This window comes from Nomascus leucogenys, chromosome 9 (genome assembly GCF_006542625.1).
Source record: "Nomascus leucogenys isolate Asia chromosome 9, Asia_NLE_v1, whole genome shotgun sequence".
In the NCBI taxonomy this organism is placed as follows: Eukaryota; Metazoa; Chordata; class Mammalia; order Primates; family Hylobatidae; genus Nomascus; species Nomascus leucogenys.
In genome coordinates, this window is record NC_044389.1 from 49,574,769 (window position 1) to 49,595,254 (window position 20,486).

At 40.7% G+C, this 20,486-nt stretch overlaps 1 protein-coding gene across 5 annotated transcripts in view; it reads left to right on the forward strand.

Moving 5' to 3' along the window:
- Positions 1 to 20,486, forward strand: part of LNX1 (ligand of numb-protein X 1) — a 112,441-nt gene that overhangs the window by 83,111 nt on the left and 8,844 nt on the right. The window lies entirely within an intron of this gene.

The following is a 20,486-nucleotide window of genomic DNA, read 5'->3' on the forward strand; positions in this document are numbered from 1 at the left end:
TGCCTTTATTTTATTTTATTTTATTTTATTTTATTTTATTATTTTATTTTCTATTTTATTTTATTTTATTTTATTTTTATTTTTATATAGAGTCTTGCTCTGTCACCCAGGCTAGAGTGCAGTGCAGTGACACAATCTCTGCTCACTGCAACCTTGGCCTCTTGGGTTCAAATGATTCTCCTGCCTCAGCCTCCCCAAGTAGCTGGGATTACAGGCACACGCTACCACACCCAGCTCATTTTTGTATTTCTAGTAGAGACGGGGTTTCACCATGTTGCCCAGGCTGGTCTCAAACTCCTGACTTCAGTCAGCCTGCCTGCCTCGGCCTGGCAAAGTGCTGGGATTACAGGTGTGAGCCACCGTGTCTGGCCAGTTTTATCTTTTGAGTGGCCTTGGCTGCACATAAAACAATGCCCCAGAACACTTTGCCTTTGCTAAGATGTTTAAGCACCTTTTGTTTGGAGACATTTCTTAGATCGTCTCTCCTTAGTGCCTGCTCCTGGGGAGTTCTTGTGTAAAACTTCAGGAAGTAGCTGGGTTGTCATTTTAGTGACATTTTAGAGCCTTACAGTGACGTAATTACTTGTCTCACTTAATTACTTCAGGGAAGAATTTGGGGTCAGCCCTACAAAATGGCTAGTACAGAACTATTCAAAGAACAGACAAGTCGGTGTTTGCTCACCTGCATGAGAGCGTGAACTGTTGGCCTTCAGATGATTATCTTGCTATTCCGATGTGTGAATAATGCTAAATATTAGCATCACTGAAGATATACTAGCATAGGACTAAATATGGAAAAATGAAAGTGAGACGTTTAGTTTTAGAACGTTTTTCTTGAAGGTGGGGATAAGTCTCTCTCTCTTTTTACATTTCAAATGACTTTTTTAAGAAAAACAAAACCCTGCCTCAAATACAAAATTAACTAGATTCCTTTTTGAGCCTTCACTAGTTGATAAATTATTTTCTAAATCAGTACATTTTCAAAAATCCTTAAACAGTTAAAATCTGAGCGTTAGGTCAGTTTAAAACCCTTTGGACATTTTAGAACTGAGCCTGAGTGAAAGTAGAGAGTATTACTTTAAAGTTTTATTTTTAAAAATCTTTCTGAAACTAGGATCTATTAAAATCATTTTGTTTTTTGTGTCTGAAAGCTATTCTGTCATATAATCAAAGTCCCTCATTATTTATTTGCATAAGAGAGGACAATGTGAGGTGCTTTTTGCTCCAAATACAACCAAGCGAATGTCTTTCTTCCCCTCTACCTTTTGTCATTTGCCCTTGGGCATGGCACTTCTCTGCTTTTGCTGGAAGTAGAGTCTGGGCTGGGTGTGGTGGCTCATGCCTGTAATCCCAGCAGTTTGGGAGGCTGAGGTGAGTGGATCACTTCAGACTAGAAGTTCGAGACCAGCCTGGCCAACATGGCGAAACCGCATCTCTACTAAAAATACAAAAAATTAGCCAGGCGTGGTGGCACACACCTGTAGTCCCAGCTACTCGGGAAGCTGAGGCACAAGAATTGCTTGAACCCAGGAGGTGGAGGTTGCAGTGAGCTGAGATCGCACCACTGTACTCCAGCCTGGGTGACAGAGTGAGACTCTGTCTCAAAAAAAAAATAGAAGAAGAAGTAGTAGAGTCTGCACTTTGCTCATTTCCTCTAAATGGACAGTGGTAAGGAAGCATGATATCCCGGCATAGACAACATTGATTTGCAGAACCCTGGAGATTCCTAGTTTCTTTCATTCCATCCTCTCCCTGTAGTAACAGAATAAACATGGTAGAAAATTCAGAGTGCACCAAAGAGTGTAAAGAGAACAAAAAGTAAGTCTCCCTCCCTTCAGATCCATTCAATAGAGGTGATCACCATTATCAATTTCTTGTGTATTCTATGTCAGAGGTTGGCAAACTTTTTCTAAAAAGGGCCTGATAGTTTAGGCTTTGAGGGCCACACAGTCTCTGTGGCAATTACTCATTTCTGCTGTTGTGGTGTGAGAGCAGCCACAGGCAATACATGAATGAATGAGGAAGGCTGTGTTCCAATACAATTTTACTTATAAAACCAGGTGTTGGGTTGGGCTGTAATTTGCTCACCCCTGGCCTGTGTTTATATGTATACACACACATACACACAAACACAATGGTAGCATATACACTCCTATGTACCATGCATTTTATTTAAAAACAAATCTGATGTTCTTGGGTATCATGATAGGCACTGCACCATCGTTGTATCCACTGCCAATTAGGAACTGGTTAAATAAGTTATGGTACATCTAAACAGCCATGCACCAGGTTGCCTGGATATCAAATTATTGTATCACACTTCATTCCTATAGGACTACATAGGCATTGCATCACTGCTAAGTAGCATTGAATGGTGTGGAGAAGTGGGAGGCTCATGTCATTTCTTTCCCTCCATATGTGGCTTGGCCTTTTTACTTAACGTTCAAAATCACTGTTCTATTATTTTGTTGCTGCTTTTCAGGGACTCTAAAAATTTGTTTCTTTGATATATTTTATATTTCATATATTTAATGTTCACGGATCCTTTTCAACTCTTTTTTCTCCATTTTGTTTTCTTGGCTTTTAACTTTTATTTTAGGTTCAGGGGTACATGTGCAGGTTTGTTATATAGGTAAACTCATGTCACAGGGGTTTATTGTACAGATGTCAGCACCCAGGTACTAAGCCTAGTACTCATTAGTTATATTTTCTGATCCTCTTCCTCCTTCCATCCTCCACCCTCAAGTAGGCCCTGGTGTCTGTTGTCACCCTCATTGTGTCCATGAGTTCTCATCATTTAGTTCCCACTTATAAGTGAGAATGTGAAGTATTTGGTTTTCTGTTCCTGAGTCAGTTTGCTAAGGATAATGGCCTCCAGATCCATCCATATTCCCACAAAAGACATGATCTTGTTCTTCTTTATGACTGCATAGTATTCCGTGGTGTATATGTACCACATTTTCTTTATCCAGTCTACCACTGATGGGCGTTTAGGTTGATTCTGTATCTTTGCTATTGTAAATAGTGCTGCATGTTTTCCTGGCTTATTTGCATCTGTCCTTCAATGCTCACTGCGTTTTCAATATTATTTCTGTTCCTTTGCAACCACTTGCATTGCTGTGGTGTTTTTATTTTTCTCTTTCACTTTTCTATTCTGTTCCATTGGCTCATTTCTTCTCTTGTATCATCTTCCTTGAAGTCTTATCTCTGCATCAAACTCTTGTTCATAGAGCAGTTGCTTCAGAAATATTTTAAATTCATAGTAATATGGTTGGTTATAAATTTAATTTTCTTTTTTTTTTTTACCTCAATAACCAACTTTATTTAGTTTTAAGAAATCACCTTCCTTATTTCATAGTCAAGGCCTGAGAGTCACAAAAAATTTTGAAAATCACTCCAGAAGGTGCATTAAAAAGTTCTTTCTACTTGGCCAGCATTTAACTCAGAAACTAGCAAACTCAATTATTCTCTTCTTACTGGTAGGATTATTTCACCTTAGCCTTTTCCAGTTTTACAACACAGCACAATATAACAACTCTCTGCAACACTCATTTCTCTCATTGCCATTAGCATCTCTTTTATCAGCCTTCCCCCTGCTTGGCCTCTCTATCTGCTTTCATACACTTTTGGCGGCTTTCACGTTCATCAATTATATTGCAAAGAGTCCTTTACTTCTCCATTGTTTTTTGTTTTTTGTTTTCTTTTTGTTGTTGTTGTTGAGTAAATCATTGTTTGAATAAGTGATTTAATACAGAAAATCAAAATTTGTACCTTTTTCAAATAAAAATAAAATAAAAATTTCCAGTATTTTCAGGCATGTTGTAAGATTTCACTTCCCACTTTTTGTTTTTTGTTTTTTGTTTTTATTATTAGGATCTCTCGTGTCTTTCTTCTTATTATTTTTTTATTCTACATTAAGTTTTAGTGTACATATGCACAACGTGCATGTTAGTTACATATGTATACATGTGCCATGTTGGTGTGCTGCACCCATTAACTCATCATTTAACATTAGGTATATCTCCTAATGCTATCCCTCCCCCATCCCCCCATCCCACAACAGGGCCCCGGTATGTGATGTTCCCCTTCCTGTGTCCATGTGTTCTCATTGTTCAATTCCCACCTATGAGGGACAATATGCGGTGTTTGGTTTCTTGTCCTTGCAATAGTTTGCTGAAAATGATGGTTTCCAGCTTCATCCATGTCCCTACAAAGGACATGAACTCATCCTTTTTTATGGCTGCATAGTACTCCATGGTGTATATGTGCCACATTTTCTTAATCCAGTCTATCATTGTTGGACATTTGGGTTGGTTCCAAGTCTTTGCTATTGTGAATAGTGCCGCAATAAACATACACGTGCATGTGTCTTTATAGCAGCATGATTTCTAATCCTTTGGGTACATACCCAGTAATGGGATGGCTGGGTCAAATGGTATTTCCAGTTCTAGATCCCTGAGGAATCGCCACACTGACTTCCACAATGGTTGAACTAGTTTACAGTCCCACCAACAGTGTAAAAGTGTTCCTATTTCTCCACATCCTCTCTAGCACCTGTTGTTTCCTGACTTTTTAATGATCGCCATTCTAACTGGTGTGAGATGGTATCTCATTGTGGTTTTGATTTGCATTTCTCTGATGGCCAGTGATGATGAGCATTTTTTCATGTGTCTTTCGGCTACATAAATGTCTTCTTTTGAGAAGTGTCTGTTCATATCTTTCGCCCACTTTTTGATGGTGTTTTTTTTTCTTGTAAATTTGTTTGAGTTCATTGTAGATTCTGGATATTAGCCCTTTGTCAGATGAGTAGGTTGCAAAAATTTTCTCCCATTCTGTAGGTTGCCTGTTCACTCTGATGGTAGTTTCTTTTGCTGTGCAGAAGCTCTTTAGTTTAATTAGATCCCATTTGTCAATTTTAGCTTTTGTTGCCATTGCTTTTAATGTTTTAGACATGAAGTCCTTGCCCATGCCTATGTCCTGAATGGTATTGCCTAGGTTTTCTTCTAGGGTTTTTATGGTTTTAGGTCTAACATATAAGTCTTTAATCCATCTTGAATTAATTTTTGTATAAGGTGTAAGGAAGGGATCCAGTTTCAGCTTTCTACATATGGCTAGGCAGTTTTCCCAGCACCATTTATTAAATAGGGAATCCTTTCCCCATTGCTTGTTTTTGTCAGGTTTGTCAAAGATCAGATGCTTGTAGATAAGCAGCATTATTTCTGAGGGCTCTGTTCTGTTCCATTGGTCTCTATGTCTGTTTTGGTACCAGTACCATGCTGTTTTGGTTACCGTAGCCTTGTAGTATAGTTTGAAGTCAGGTAGCATGATGCCTCCGGCTTTGTTCTTTTGGCTTAGCAATGCAGGCTCTTTTTCGGTTCCATATGAACTTTAAAGTAGTTTTTTCCAATTCTGTGAAGAAAGTCATTGGTAGCTTGATGGGGATGTCACTGAATCTATAAATTACCTTGGGCAGTATGGCCATTTTCATGATAATTGATTCTTCCTACCTATGAGCATGGAATGTTCTTCCATTTGTTTGTATCCTCTTTTATTTCATTGAGCAGTGGTTTGTAGTTCTCCTTGAAGAAGTCCTTCACATCCCTTGTAAGTTGCATTCCTAGGTATTTTATTCTCTTTGAAGCAATTGTGAATGGGAGTTCACTCATGATTTTGTATCCTGAGACTTTGCTGAAGTTGCCTATCAGCTTAAGGAGATTTTGGGCTGAGACGATGGGGTTTTCTAGATACATTATGATGTCATCTGCAAACAGGGACAATTTGACTTCCTCTTTTCCTAACTGAATATCCTTTATTTTCTTCTCCTGCCTGATTTCCCTGGCCAGAATTTCCAACACTATGTTGAATAGGAGTGGTGAGAGAGGGCATCCCTGTCTTGTGCCAGTTTTCAAAGGGAGTGCTTCCAGTTTTTGCCCATTCAGTATGATATTGGCTGTGGGTTTGTCATAGATAGCTCTTATTATTTTGAGATACGTCCCATCAATCCCTAATTTATTGAGAGTTTTTAGCATGAAGTGTTGTTGAATTTTGTCAAAGGCCTTTTGTGCATCTATTGAGATAATCATGTGGTTTTTGTCTTTGGTTCTGTTTATATGCTGGATTACACTTATTGATTTGCCTATGTTGAACCAGCCTTGCATCCCAGGGATGAAGCCCACTTGATCATGGTGGATAAGCTTTTTGATGTGCTGCTGGATTCGGTTTCCCAGTATTTTACTGAGGATTTTTGCACTGATGTTCATCAGGGATATTGGTCTAAAATTCTCTTTTTTTGTTGTGTCTCCACCAGGCTTTGGTATCAGGATGATGCTGGCCTCATAAAATGAGTTAGGGAGGATTCCCTCTTTTTCTATTGATTGCAGTAGTTTCACAAGGAATGGTACCAGCTCCTCCTTGTAAGTCTGGTAGAATTCGGCTGTGAATCCATCTGGTCCTGGGCTTTTTTTGGTTGGTAAGCTATTAATTATTGCCTCAATTTCAGAGTCTGTTATTCATCTATTCAGAGATTCAACTTCTTCCTGGTTTAGTCTTGGGTGGGTGTATGTGTCCATTTCTTCTAGATTTTCTAGTTTATTTGCATAGAGGCATTTATAGTATTGTGCGATGGTAGTTTGTATTTCTGTGGGATCAGTGATGATATCCCCTTTGTCATTTTTTATTGTGTCTATTTGATTTTTCTCTCTTTTCTTCTTTATTAGTCTTGCTAGTGGTCTATCAATTTTGTTGATCTGTTCAAAAAACCAGCTCCTGGATTCATTGATTTTTTGAAGGGTTTTTTGTGTCTCTATGTCCTTCGGTTCTGCTCTGATCTTAGTTATTTCTTGCCTTCTCCTAGCTTTTGAATGTGTTTGCTCTTGCTTCTCTAGTTCTTTTAATTGTGATGTTACGGTGTCAATTTTAGATCTTTCCTGCTTTCTCTTGTGGGCATTTAGTGCTATAAATTTGCCTCTACACATTGCTTTGAATGTGTCCCAGAGATTCTGGTATGTTGTGTCTTCGTTCTTGTTGGTTTCAAAGAACATCTTTATTTCTGCCTTCATTTCATTATGTACCCAGTAGTCATTTAGGAGCAGGTTGTTCAGTTTCCATGTAGTTGAGCAGTTTCGAGTGAGTTTCTTAATCCTGAGTTCTAGTTTGATTACACTGTGGTCTGAGAGACAGTTTGTTGTAATTTCTGTTCCTTTACATTTGCTGAGGTGTGCTTTACTTCCAACTATGTGGTCAATTTTGGAATAACTGCTGTGTGGTGCTGAGAAGAATGTATATTCTGTTGATTTGGGGTGGACAGTTCTGTAGATGTCTATTAGGTCTGCTTGGTACAGAGCTGAGTGCAATTCCTGGATGTCCTTGTCTCTTTCCATCTCTTTGATCTGTCTAATGTTGACAGTGGGGTGTTAAAGTCTCCCATTATTATTGTGTGGGAGTCTAAGTCTCTTTGCAGGTCACTAAGGACTTGCTTTATGAATCTGGATGCTCCTGTGTTGGGTGCATATATATTTAGGATAGTTAGCTCTTCTTGTTGAATTGATCCCTTTACCATTTTGTAATGGCCTTCTTTGTCTCTTTTGATCTTTGTTGGTTTAAAGTCTGTTTTATCGGAGACTAGGATTGCAACCCCTGTCTTTTTTTGTTTTCCATTTGCTTGGCAGATCTTCCCCCATCCCTTTATTTTGAGCCTATGTGTGTCTCTGCACGTGACATGGGTTTCCTGAATACAGCACACTGATGGGTCTTGACTCTTTATCCAATTTGCCAGTCTGTGTCTTTTAATTGGAGCATTTAGCCCATTTACATTTAAGATTAATATTGTTATGTGTGAATTTGGTCCTGTCATTATGATATTAGCTGGTTATTTTGCTCGTTAGTTGATTCACTTTCTTCCTAGCCTTGATGGTCTTTACAATTTGGCGTGTTTTTGCAGTGGCTGGTACCGGTTGTTCCTTTCCATGTTTAGTGCTTTCTTCAGGAGCTCTTTTAGGGCAGGCCTGGTGGTGACAAAATCTGTCAGCATTTGCTTGTCTGTAAAGTATTTTATTTCTTCTTCACTTATGAAGCTTAGTTTGGCTGGATATGAAATTCTGGGTTGAAAATTCTTTGCTTTAAAAATGTTGAATATTGGTCCCCACTCTCTTCTGGCTTGTAGAGTTTGTGCTGAGAGATCCGCTGTTAGTCTGATGGGCTTCCCTTTGTGGGTAACCCGACCTTTCTCTCTGGCTGCCCTTAACATTTTTTCCTTCATTTCATCTTTGGTGAATCTGACAATTATGTGTCTTGGAGTTGCTCTTCTCGAGGAATATCTTTGTGGTGTTCTCTGTATTTCCTGAATTTGAATGTTGGCCTGCTTTGCTAGATTGGGAAAGTTCTCCTGGATAATACCCTGCAGAGTGTTTTCCAATTTGGTTCCATTCTCCCCGTCACTTTCAGGTACACCAATCAGACGTAGATTTGGTCTTTTCACATTGTCCCATATTTCTTGGAGGCTTTGTTTGTTTCTTTATTCTTTTTTCTCTAAACTTCTCTTCTCACTTCGTTTCATTCATTTGATCTTCCATCACTGATACCCTTTCTTCCAGTTGATCGAATCAGCTACTGAGGCTTTTGCATTCATCATGTAGTTCTAGTGCCATGGTTTTCAGCTCCGTCAGGTCCTTTAAGGACTTCCCTGCGTTGGTTATTCTAGTTAGCCATTCGTCTAATTATTTTTCAAGGTTTTTAACTTCTTTGCCATTTGTTCAAACTTCCTCCTTTAGCTCAGAGTAGTTTGATCGTCTGAAGCCTTCTTCTCTCACCTCGTCAAAGTTATTCTCCGTCCAGCTTTGTTGCATTGCTGGTGAGGAGCTGTGTTCCTGTGGAGGAGGAGAGGCACTCTGATTTTTAGAGTTTCCAGTTTTTCTGCTCTGTTTTTTCCCCATCTTTGTGGTTTTATCTACCTTTGGTCTTTGATGATGGTGACGTACAGATGGGTTTTTGGTGTGGATGTCCTTTCTGTTTGTTAGTTTTCCTTCTAACAGTCCAGACTGTCAGCTGCAGGTTGGTTGGAGTTTGCTGGAGGTCCACTCCAGACCCTGTTTGCCTGGGTATCAGCGGTGGAGGCTGCAGAACAGTGGATATTGGTGAGCAGCAAATTTTGCTGCCTGATCGTTCTTCTGGAAGTTTTGTCTCAGAGTGTGAGGTGTCAGTCTGCCCCTACTGGGTGATGCCTCCCAGTTAGGCTACTCAGGGGTCAGGCACCCACTTGAGGAGGCAGTCTGTGCGTTCTCAGATCTCCAGCTGTGTGCTGGGAGGACCACTACTGTCTTCAAAGCTGTCAGACAGGGACATTTAAGTCTGCAGAGGTTTCTGCTGCCTTTTGTTTGGCTGTGCCCTGCGCCCGAGGTGGAGTCTACAGAGGCAGGCAGGCCTCCTTGAGCTGTGGTGGGCTCCACCCAGTTCGAGCTTCCCAGCCGCTTTGTTTACCTACTCAAGCCTGGGCAATGCGGACGCCCCTCCCCCAGCCTCACTACCACCTTGCAGTTTGTTCTCAGACTGCTGTGCTAGCAATGAGCAAGGCTCCATGGGTGTAGGACCCTCCGAGCCAGGTGCGGGATATAATCTCCTGTTGTGACGTTTGCTAAGACCATTGGAAAAGTGCAGTATTAGGGTGGGAATGACCCGATTTTCCAGGTGCCATCTGTCACCCCTTTGTTTGACTAGGAAAGGGAATTCTCTGACCCCTTGCACTTCCCAGGTGAGGCAATGCCTCACACTCCTTCGGCTCATGCTCGGTGTGCTGCACCCACTGTCCTGCACCCACTTTCTGACATTCCCCAGTGAAATGAACCCAGTACCTCAGTTGGAAATGCATAAGTCACCCGTCTTCTGCGTCACTCACACTGGGATCTGTAGACTGGAGCTGTTCCTATTTGGCCATCTTGGCTCCACCCTCATAAATTTTATTTTCTATAGTAGCACTTCATTTCTATGGCAGAATTTTTCTGGTGAGTGGTTTTTGTCCGTTCCTATTTTTCCTGTTATTTCCTCTCTCCTCCTGTCTCTTGCAGTGCATCTCTGCCGTTTTTTTGGTTTGGTTTTGTTTTTTAAATCTTTGAGTAAGGTAAATTTTTCTGATAAGCTATCTGCTGGAGGTTTATAACATGGGGAAAGAACCAGTGCCATATTCCAGATAGTAGAAATTTCTCCTTATGGCACCAGACGATGAGTGTGTTTATTTGCCCCCAACTGACTAAGCCCAGCCTGGCTGGACACAATCCATAGTCTCTCTTCCTCCACTCTCACACACCGGCCAACTGCAGCCCATACCTCTGCATTATCTCGGGTTCTCATTGGCTTACCCATGCCTTTCTTTTCTGCCAATCTTGGGGTCCCAGGGGAGCCAGCTAGCAGCCACCCTTCCTGTGTCTGGTCTTCCCATGTAGAATGGGTGTTTTGCCTATCAAAGTGGCCATTTGCTAAGACCTCAAGGCTCTACTGGCTTGGTCTATCCTCTCCAGCTGTGGGTGTCTTCTCTTCCATCTTTTCCTGTTTGACTGCCTTTGGCACCTCTCCCTCATATATGGTGACTCTTTATTTTGTTTAAGATGGAATTTGCATTTCTGTTTCCAAGTCTCCTACTTGCTTTTATAGTAATGTTTTAAAGCAGAAGAGGAAACACAGGCTTCACTCTGCCATTTTGAAACTAGAAGTGTGTCCTCCTGGTATTTCTCAGAAGTCATCAGTAATAGGTCATGCCCCTAGAACAGGCTTCAGATAGTCCCAGGGTATGAGCCCCCTTCAGTTTTCATGGGAGGGGGCATCTGCTCTCATCTCTAATCTCAACTGCGCGGAGCCTCGAGGACACCAGTTTCTCCCTGACTGATGCAATACCACTGGCTTAAATGTCTCTAGCAATTTAGCATGAATCTCATTCACCCTAAGAATTTCAGGCAATTTGTCATATGTCAGCAAAATCATGTTACTTGAATTCATACAGTTAAGTCACAAATGGATATTTTTGAATCCATAGAAATTTCCAAGTTACAAATCTACTTGGCCAAACATTTTTCCCTTTCACTTAACAAATTTTGAGGAAACTATTTGCCCTGATGTATGATCTAGCCAATTAGCTAAGGTGCTCTACCAATGAAGAAAAATGATATAACATGTCAGCAGGTCTAGAAACAGGAAATCCATTGTAATTATGTCTTTAAGTGCAGTACGACAGAGAATATATATGAAGAGGGTAGCATTGATAAGCTGTGCTTATTCTGAACTAATCGAGGAGACAGTAAAAGTAGGCTATGAAGGACAATGCAAATGTGCATTACTGTGTGCATTGTGTGCCAAGAGTGACCCCTGGGTAACAGCTCCAGACATTGTCTCTCAGCTATACAAATTATCAGCTGCCATTCAGTTGGAGGTGATTCAGGAAACACTGAAGGTTCTACTTCATTCTTTGTTGGCTCTCAGGGCCCACATTCCACATCTGGAAGTCTTTCCAAACATGCTCTCATCTGGACTAGTATGATAGTAATACACATTAACTCATTTCTCCTCTTGCCTAAGAATTTTAACCTTTTACTCTCCTGAAACTCATAAAACATCTTAATGAAGATTGTTTATATTGAAGATCTGCAAGAAAGCAGATCTCATGTCTTCTCCTTTTAAAGTCAAAGAACTTTCATATTTTAACTATAAGACAGGGATGCTATCAGGTGCATTCACATTATGCAGTAATAATAAAAGAGGCAGCTGTGGCTAATATTTATAAAGCCCTTTCTATGTGCCAGGCATTTTTGTAAGAGCTTTATGTGTTCTTTGCATTTTTCACTCATTTAAAACTCACATCAACTCTGTGATTTTGGTTCTAGTGGCATCCTCACATTAAAGGTAGAAAACTAAAGCACAGAGTGGTTCTCTTGTCCAAGGTTACATGGCCAGTTAATAGGCAGAGCTGGAATTTGAACCAGGCTCTCTGGTCTTAGAGTCTATGATTTTACCATGATGCAATGGAAGTTTTGTGAGCACCCTCAAGAGGATGCTAATCCTACACTTGGCTTTAATAATGTGAGCTATATAATTTGTTTTCTCTCTACCATAAAGCAAGTTTAGGAGGAATCCGAATGAAGCAGACTTTTGTCATTCACTGGGTTGCTTTGGGAATTTAGAAAAATTGTTGGAGGCCAGGTGTGGTGGATCACGCCTGTAATCTCAGCACTTTGGGAAGCCACGGTGGGCAGATCACCTGAGTTCAGGAGTTCGAGACCAGCCTGGCCAACATGGTGAATCCCCATCTCTACTAAAAATACAAAAAATTAGCCAGGAGTAGTGGTGCATGTCTGTAGTTACAGCTACTCAGGAGGTTGAGGCAGGAGAATTGCTTGAGCCCAGTAGACAGAGGCAGTGAGCCAAGATCGTGCCACTGCACTCTAGCCTGGGTGACAGAGTGAGACTCTAAGAAAAAAAAAAAAAAGAAAGAAAAGTTGTTGGAGTAATGGAGTAAATGATGATATCCTCATCTGGCTGGAGGATATAATCAAAATAGGAGAGAGGAATACCAATTATTTTCACAATTGTGCTCCATAACAACCACAAAACCTCAATAGCATGTGACAATAAGAATATATTTTGCTCACGAGTCTGCGGGGTTCAGCTGACCCAGGCTAGGGTTGACTGATCTTGGCTGGCTCACTCATGCATTTGCACTCTGCTCCGTATTTAGGTGGCTGCTAATCTTGGTTGGTCATTCTTGCATGTCTAGGGTTTGGCTGTCCATGGCAAGCATCCCACTGATGAGCTCATGGCTGAGGCCAGAATCAGAGTAGAAGGGCACTGCAAAGTTGTGTGATAAAGAGCATAGATACCAAGAGTGAGTGAGGAATTAGGAATTATTTTGCAATATTAAGGAAGAATGAAGATATATTTGTTGTTCTGGACATGTTGAGTTTGAGATACCAGTGGGATGTCCAAGTTTAATAGACATGTCTGGGATAGCAATTCCCAAAGCCTTTTGTCTCAAGATTGTTATACACTTTTTAAAAGACACTGATAACCCCAAAGAGCTTTTGTTTATGTAGGTTATATCTAATAAAATTACCCTACCGTAAATTAATCTGAGAAATTTATTGTCATTTAAAATAAACCTAAATAATCTTTTATGAGAAAATGTTTAAAAATCTCAGAGGAATAGCATTATTTTACATTTTTTGCAAACCTTCTTAATGTTTGGCTTAAGAGAAGATAACTATATGCTCTTACTTGCTTCTGCATTCCGTCTGTTGTTATATCACCTATCACGTGGCCTCTGGAAAATGCCACTCTATGTTCATAAAAAAACAAGAATAAAAAAGGCCAATCATGTCTTAGTGTTATTACAAAAGTGTTTTTTTACCTTCAGACACCCTGAAAGGCACACACTTTGGAAACCACACTTTGGAGAAAAGTGTAAGCTAAAGATCGATTTGGGGCTGGGTGCTGTGGCTCATGCCTGTAATCCCAGCACTTTGGGAGGCTGAAGTGGGAGAATTGCTTGAGCCCAGGAGTTTGAGACCAGTGCCGGGGCAACATAATGAGACCCTATATCAGCTAAAACATATTTTATTTTAAAGATAGATTTGGGCAGGATCAATATGTGGGTAGTACAGTGTAGGGGCTCAGTAAAATATTGGGGCTCATTGAGAAGAGGGCTGAGGAAAGGAGAGCCCTTGAAGGAAACCGAGAAGAAATGACCAATGAAAGAACAGAAGAATATTCGTTGGATTTGGCCTAAGGGGGTAGTCAGAGGCTTAAGCAGGAGAAGTTTTAAGAAGGTATTGAGCAGTAAAGGAGTGGATGCAGATGGAACTTTTCAGAGAAAAAGGGTAAGTCCTTAGTGTAGAGGGTGACACAGGGGCCAAGAAGGCAGAGAAGGGTGCTGTTTTTAAAAGAGCCAGTATTTCAGTCACCCTCTTCCATGGCCTCCACCCAAACTTGTCGTCTCCTAGAACCATCCCCCTTTGAAATCATAAAGTCAGATGTTGTGAATACAGACTTCTACCATCTAGTCCATAGACCCTTCGAGTTCATAGACCCCTCTACCTTTTCCCTCAACCTCTTCCTTCTGTCTTCACCTCCATCCCAGCACCGTTGGGATCCAGGCAATCGCGTCAACCATCTTTTTCTTTTTTTTTGGAGTCATTATTTTCCACTTTCTTACTCCATTGCCCTTCTGGACTATCTGGCAAAATCACAACCCCCTGGATTGTCCAATTAGGTACATTTTCTCCAAGCCTACAACTCAGTCTCAGAACACTGCTGGGGAAAATCAAACAACAGATACCTTTAAACCTGTGGTCACCACCTTCAGGTGGGCCCACAGTGCTGCGCCCATATCCTCTGACATTGCTCTTGTCAGCTGTCTTCTGTCATTCTCTACAGCAGCGGTGTCCCACGTACTCTGAACAACTTAAACCTCCAGCAGTTCTAACAACCCCTTTCCCCCCAGCAAATACCTGCACTTCCTACTTCACAAACAAATCTAGCTCCTATGAATGGCGCCTTCGTTACCTTTCTGCCTTCATACCTCTTGCTTTGCATAAATCCACATCCAGCCTTTCCTGTTTGCCTCCTGGGACCGTGAAGGAGGATTCCCTTCTCCTGTCCACTGCACTGCTCTGAAGTTTCCCCTCCCGCGCCTTCTCAAAGATTGTGCTTCCTGCCTTTCTGTGCTCTTCCTTCTCTGCTGGCTGTGTTTTCTCACCAGTTCAGTAGGTTCAAGTTTCTGCTCTGTTAAAGCATCATAAGCTCCTCTGAGTCCTCCAGCTTTTTCTTTCTTCTAACAAGTGAATGTCTTGAAGTGATTGTCACTGTATCCACTTCTCCCTTTATTCACTCAACTTACCACATCTCACTTCTCTCCCCTTCCCACTTTTGCCACAAAATCACATTCATTAATATCACTACAGGCCTGTTTATGGGTTCATACAGTGGACATGTTACAGTCCTTCTCTTGCTCTGTTTCTTTGTGGGATTTTCCTGTCCTCCCAGTTCTTATCTGTATCATTACCCATAGTTACTACCCCAAAATCTCCTTTGCAAGACTTTTTATTCCATCTGGACTAGATGTCCACTTTGGTCTAGGTGGTTGGGAAAGATCTAAAGAGATGACATTTAGTTCATGACTTGAATAACAGGAAGTAGCCGGCAGTGGAAGCACAGCAGAGTATTCTGGCAGAGCAGTTAAACAAAAGCCCACAGGTGGAAGCAAACGTGGCATGGTCCAGGAATAGCAAAAAGGACTTGTGTGTCCAGAACCTGTGGTGGGGGGAGAGGACTGAGAGATCAGAGTAGAGAGGAACCCGGCTGGGTAGAGACAGAAGCATCTGGGGGAGGAAGCTGAAACGGGCCTCACTGTATTGCCAGGTGAAGCTGGACATTGCGACCTTGTAGCAGCATTGAACTTCATGGTTGTGTTACTTTGGAGTTCAGTTTGGAATGTTTTCCATGCCCTTATTATGGTCTCTAGTTCTGTTTTATAAAATGATAAATTCTGGATCTTTCCTCTGATTGACTTACTGAAGAATGGCCAGCATGTCCTTGGGCACTGACTGGCTCAATCTTTTAAAACTATTAAGGCTCAGTTGTCACTTAGAATTAATACAATAGGAAAACTTGGCCAAGGAAGTGTCAACTGTAACTTTCAGTAATACAGAATACACAACTGGAGATGTTTTCCATGCATGTTTCAAACACTGTAGCATAGGAGGGACAGTATAGCCAAGCTTGGGAGTGGATCCCAGGACATCTCGTCCTGGTTTCATCACTCACTGCTTTTCTGTCATGACTTAGGTTCAGTGGGACACCTGGCCCTTTCATCCTCCTGTAGTGCTGCTTCTTGTGATGAGTCCCTTGTAGATAATATTCTGTTTTCTATTAAATTTTAAAAGTCCAGGCTCTCTCTGCTTGAAATACTCTACTGTGCTTCACATTTTCTGGCTACCTCTTGTTATTCAGGTCATGGACTACATGTTACCTCTTTAGAGGACTTTCCCAACCATCTAGGAAAAGTAGGCATCCAGTCCAGATGGAGTCAGAAATCTGTTGGAATGGGGCACTGAGTCCATGAGAGGTGAGGATCAGAGTGGAGTGCTTGAAAAGTAGACTTTGGGGGTAGTAACTCATGGTAATGATACAGATAAGGACCATACGGATGAGAAAAATGCTCAAATTTACCCGAGAGAACTTTTAATTTTTCTTTCTTTTTTCTTTTCTTCTCTTTTTTCTTTTTTCTCTTTTCTTTTCTTTTTTTCCCTTTCCTTTCTTTTCCTTTTTCCTTTCCTTTACTTTCCTTTCTTTCTTTTTCCCTTCCCTTCCCTCCCTTTCTCTTTCCCTTTCCTTCTTTTTTGAGACAGGGTCTCACTCTGTCACCCAGGCTGAAGTGCAGTGGCACAGTCTTGGCTCACTGCAGCCTCAACCTCCCAGGCTCAAGCCATCCTCCAGTCTCAGCAGCCAATGTAGCTGGGAATTCAGGTGCCCGCTACCACACCCGGCTAGTTTTTGTGTTTTTGGTAGAGATGGGGTTTCGCCATGTTGGTCAGGCTAGTCTGGAACTCCTAGGCTGAACTGGTCTGCCTGCCTCAGCCTCCCAAAGTGCTGGGAATGCTTGCCCTGCCAAGAGTTTTTAATTCTATACTCCTGTTTAGGCAGCATCTTTTCTTCCTTAATAACTTTCAAAAAAAGAAATCTGTAATACTGCTTTTGTATATTTTACATCTTTAAAAATTATCCAGAACAATGGGCAGTAGACTAGTGCTAATCCACAAACTGTATTATTGGTTTGCAATAAGGACAGAAATTGAAATTGTTTAGAAACTCTTATAGCAATTTGACGTTGCTACATCATTCAAACATGATCAATAAACTCTTGTTGAAAGGGATGTTGTTGAACTTGCAAGGTGAGTTTTATGTTGTACAATCTGCATCCCAGTCATGCACAGTAGGACCCCACATTAAAACCTATATTTTAAGGTTCCTTAGCTGCCACCAAGGTATGTATAGAAATCTGAGAGACTGTTAGGTTTCTTTTTTTTTTAATATATATACTTTTAAGTTTTAGGGTACATGTGCACAACGTGCAGGTTTGTTACATATGTATACATGTGCCATGTTGGTGTGCTGCACCCATTAACTCGTCATTTAGCATTGGGTATATCTCCTAATGCTATCCCTCCCCCCGCCCCTCACCCCACAACAGGCCCCGGTGTGTGATGTTCCCTTCCTGTGTCCATGTGTTCTCATTGTTCAATTCCCACCTATGAGTGAGAACATGCAGCGTTTGGTTTTTTGTCCTTGCAATACTTTGCTGAGAATAATGGTTTCCAACTTCATCCATGTCCCTACAAAGGACATGAACTCATTTTTTATGGCTGCATGGTATTCCATGGTGTATATGTGCCACATTTTCTTAATCCAGTCTATCATTGTTGGACATTTGGGTTGGTTCCAAGTCTTTGCTATTGTGAATAGTGCCGCAATAAACATACGTGTGCCTGTGTCTTTATAGCAGCATGATTTATAATCCTTTGGGTATATACCCAGTAATGGGATGGCTGGGTCAAATGGTATTTCTGGTTCTAGATCCCTGAGGAATCGCCACACTGACTTCCACAATGGTTGAACTAGTTTACAGTCCCACTAACAGTGTAAAAGTGTTCCTATTTCTCCACATCCTCTCCAGCATCTGTTGTTTCCTGACTTTTTAATGATCGCCATTCTAACTGGTGTGAGATGGTATCTCATTGTGGTTTTGATTTGCATTTCTCTGATGGCCACTGATGATGAGCATTTTTTCATGTGTTTTTTGGCTGCATAAATATCTTCTTTTGAGAAGTGTCTGTTCATATCCTTTGCCCACTTTTTGATGGGGTTGTTTTTTTCTTGTAAATTTGTTTGAGTTCATTGTAGATATTAGCCCTTTGTCAGATGAGTAGGTTGCAAAAATTTTCTCCCATTTTGTAGGTTGCCTGTTCACTCTGATGGTAGTTTCTTTTGCTGTGCAGAAGCTCTTTAGTTTAATAGATCCCATTTGTCAATTTTGGCTTTTGTTGCCATTGCTTTTGGTGTTTTAGACATGAAGTCCTTGCCCATGCCTATGTCCTGAATGGTATTGCCTAGGTTTTCTTATAGGGTTTTCATGGTTTTAGACTAACATGTAAGTCTTTAATCCATCTTGAATTAATTTTTGTATAAGGTGTAAGGAAGGGATCCAGTTTCAGCTTTGTACATATGGCTAGGCAGTTTTCCCAGCACCATTTATTAAATAGGGAATCCTTTCCCCATTGCTTTTGTCAGGTTTGTCAAAGATCAGATAGTTGTAGATATGTGGCATTATTTCTGAGGGCTCTGTTCTGTTCCATTGGTCTCTATCTCTGTTTTGGTACCAGTATCATGTTGTTTTGGTTACTGTAGCCTTGTAGTATAGTTTGAAGTCAGGTGGCATGATGCCTCCAGCTTTGTTCTTTTGGCTTAGGACTGACTTAGCAATGCAGGCTCTTTTTTGGTTTCATATGAACTTTAAAGTAGTTTTTTCCAATTCTGTGAAGAAAGTCATTGGTAGCTTAATGGGGATGGCATTGAATCTATAAATTACCTTGGGCAGTATGGCCATTTTCATGATAATTGATTCTTCCTACCCATGAGCATGGAATGTTCTTCCATTGGTTTGTATCCTCTTTTATTTCATTGAGCAGTGGTTTGTAGTTCTCCTTGAAGAGGTCCTTCACATCCCTTGTAAGTTGGATTCCTAGGTATTTTATTCTCTTTGAAGCAATTGTGAATGGGAGTTCACTCAGGATTTGGCTCTCTGTCTGTTATTGGTATATAAGAATGCTTGTGATTTTTGCACATTGATTTTGTATCCTGAGAGTTTTCTGAAGTTGCTTATCAGCTGAAGGAGATTTTGGGTTGAGATGATGGGGTTTTCTAGACATACAATCATGTCATCTGCAAACAGGGACAATTTGACTTCCTCTTTTCCTAATCGAATGCCTTTTATTTCCTTCTCCTGTCTGATTGCCCTGGCCAGAACTTCCAACACTATGTTGAATAGGAGTGGTGAGAGAGGGCATCCCTGTTTTGTGCCAGTTTTAAAAGGGAATGCTTCCAGTTTTTGTCCATTCAGTATGATATTGGCTGTGGGTTTGTCATAGATAGCTCTTATTATTTTGAGACACGTCCCATCAATACCTAATTTATTGAAAGTTTTTAGCATGAAGAGTTGTTGAATTTTGTCAAAGGCCTTTTCTGCATCTATTGAGACCATCATGTGGTTTTTGTCTTTGGTTCTGTTTCTATGCTGGATTACATTTATTGATTTGCGTATGTTGAACCAGCCTTGCATCCCAGGGATGAAGCCCACTTGATCATGGTGGATAAGCTTTTTGATGTGCTGCTGGATTCGGTTTTCCAGTATTTTATTGAGGATTTTTACATCAATATTCATCAAGGATATTGGTCTGAAATTCTCTTTTTTTGTTGTGTCTCTGCCAGGCTTTGGTATCAGGATGATGCTGGCCTCATAAAATGAGTTAGGGAGGATTCCCTCTTTTTCTATTGATTGCAGTAGTTTCACAAGGAATGGTACCAGCTCCTCCTTGTACCTCTGGTAGAATCCATCTGGTCCTGGGCTTTTTTTGGTTGGTGAGCTATTAATTATTGCCTCAATTTCAGAGCCTGTTATTGATCTATTCAGAGATTCAACATCTTCCTGGTTTAGTCTTGGGAGGGTGTATGTGTCGAGGAATTTATCCATTTCTTCTAGATTTTCTAGTTTATTTGCGTAGAGGTGTTTATAGTATTCTGTGATGGTAGTTTGTATTTCTGTGGGATCAGTGGTGATATCCCCTTTGTCATTTTTCATTGCATCTATTTGATTCTTCTCTCTTTTCTTCTTTATTAGTCTTGCTAGCAGTCTATCAATTTTGTTGATCTTTTCAAAAAACCAGCTCCTGGATTCATTGATTTTTTGAAGGGTTTTTTGGGTCTGTATTTCCTTCAGTTCTGCTCTGATCTTAGTTATTTCTTGCCTTCTGCTAGCTTTTGAACGTGTTTGCTCTTGCTTCTCTAGTTCTTTTAATTGTGATGTTAGATTGTCAATTTTAGATCTTTCCTGCTTTCTCTTGTGGGCATTCAGTGCTATAAATTTCCCTCTACACACTGCTTTGAATGTGTCCCAGAGATTCTGGTATGTTGTGTCTTTGTTCTCATTGGTTTCAAAGAACATCTTTATTTGTGCCTTCATTTTGTTATGTACCCAGTAGTCATTCAGGAGCAGGTTGTTCAGTTTCCATGTAGTTGAGCAGTTTTGAGTGAGTTTCTTAATCCTGAGTTCTAGTTTGATTGCACTGTGGTCTAAGAGACAGTTTGTTATAATTTCTGTTCTTTTACATTTGCTTAGGAGTGCTTTACTTCCAACTATGTGGTCAATTTTGGAACAGGTGTGGTGTGGTGCTGAAAAG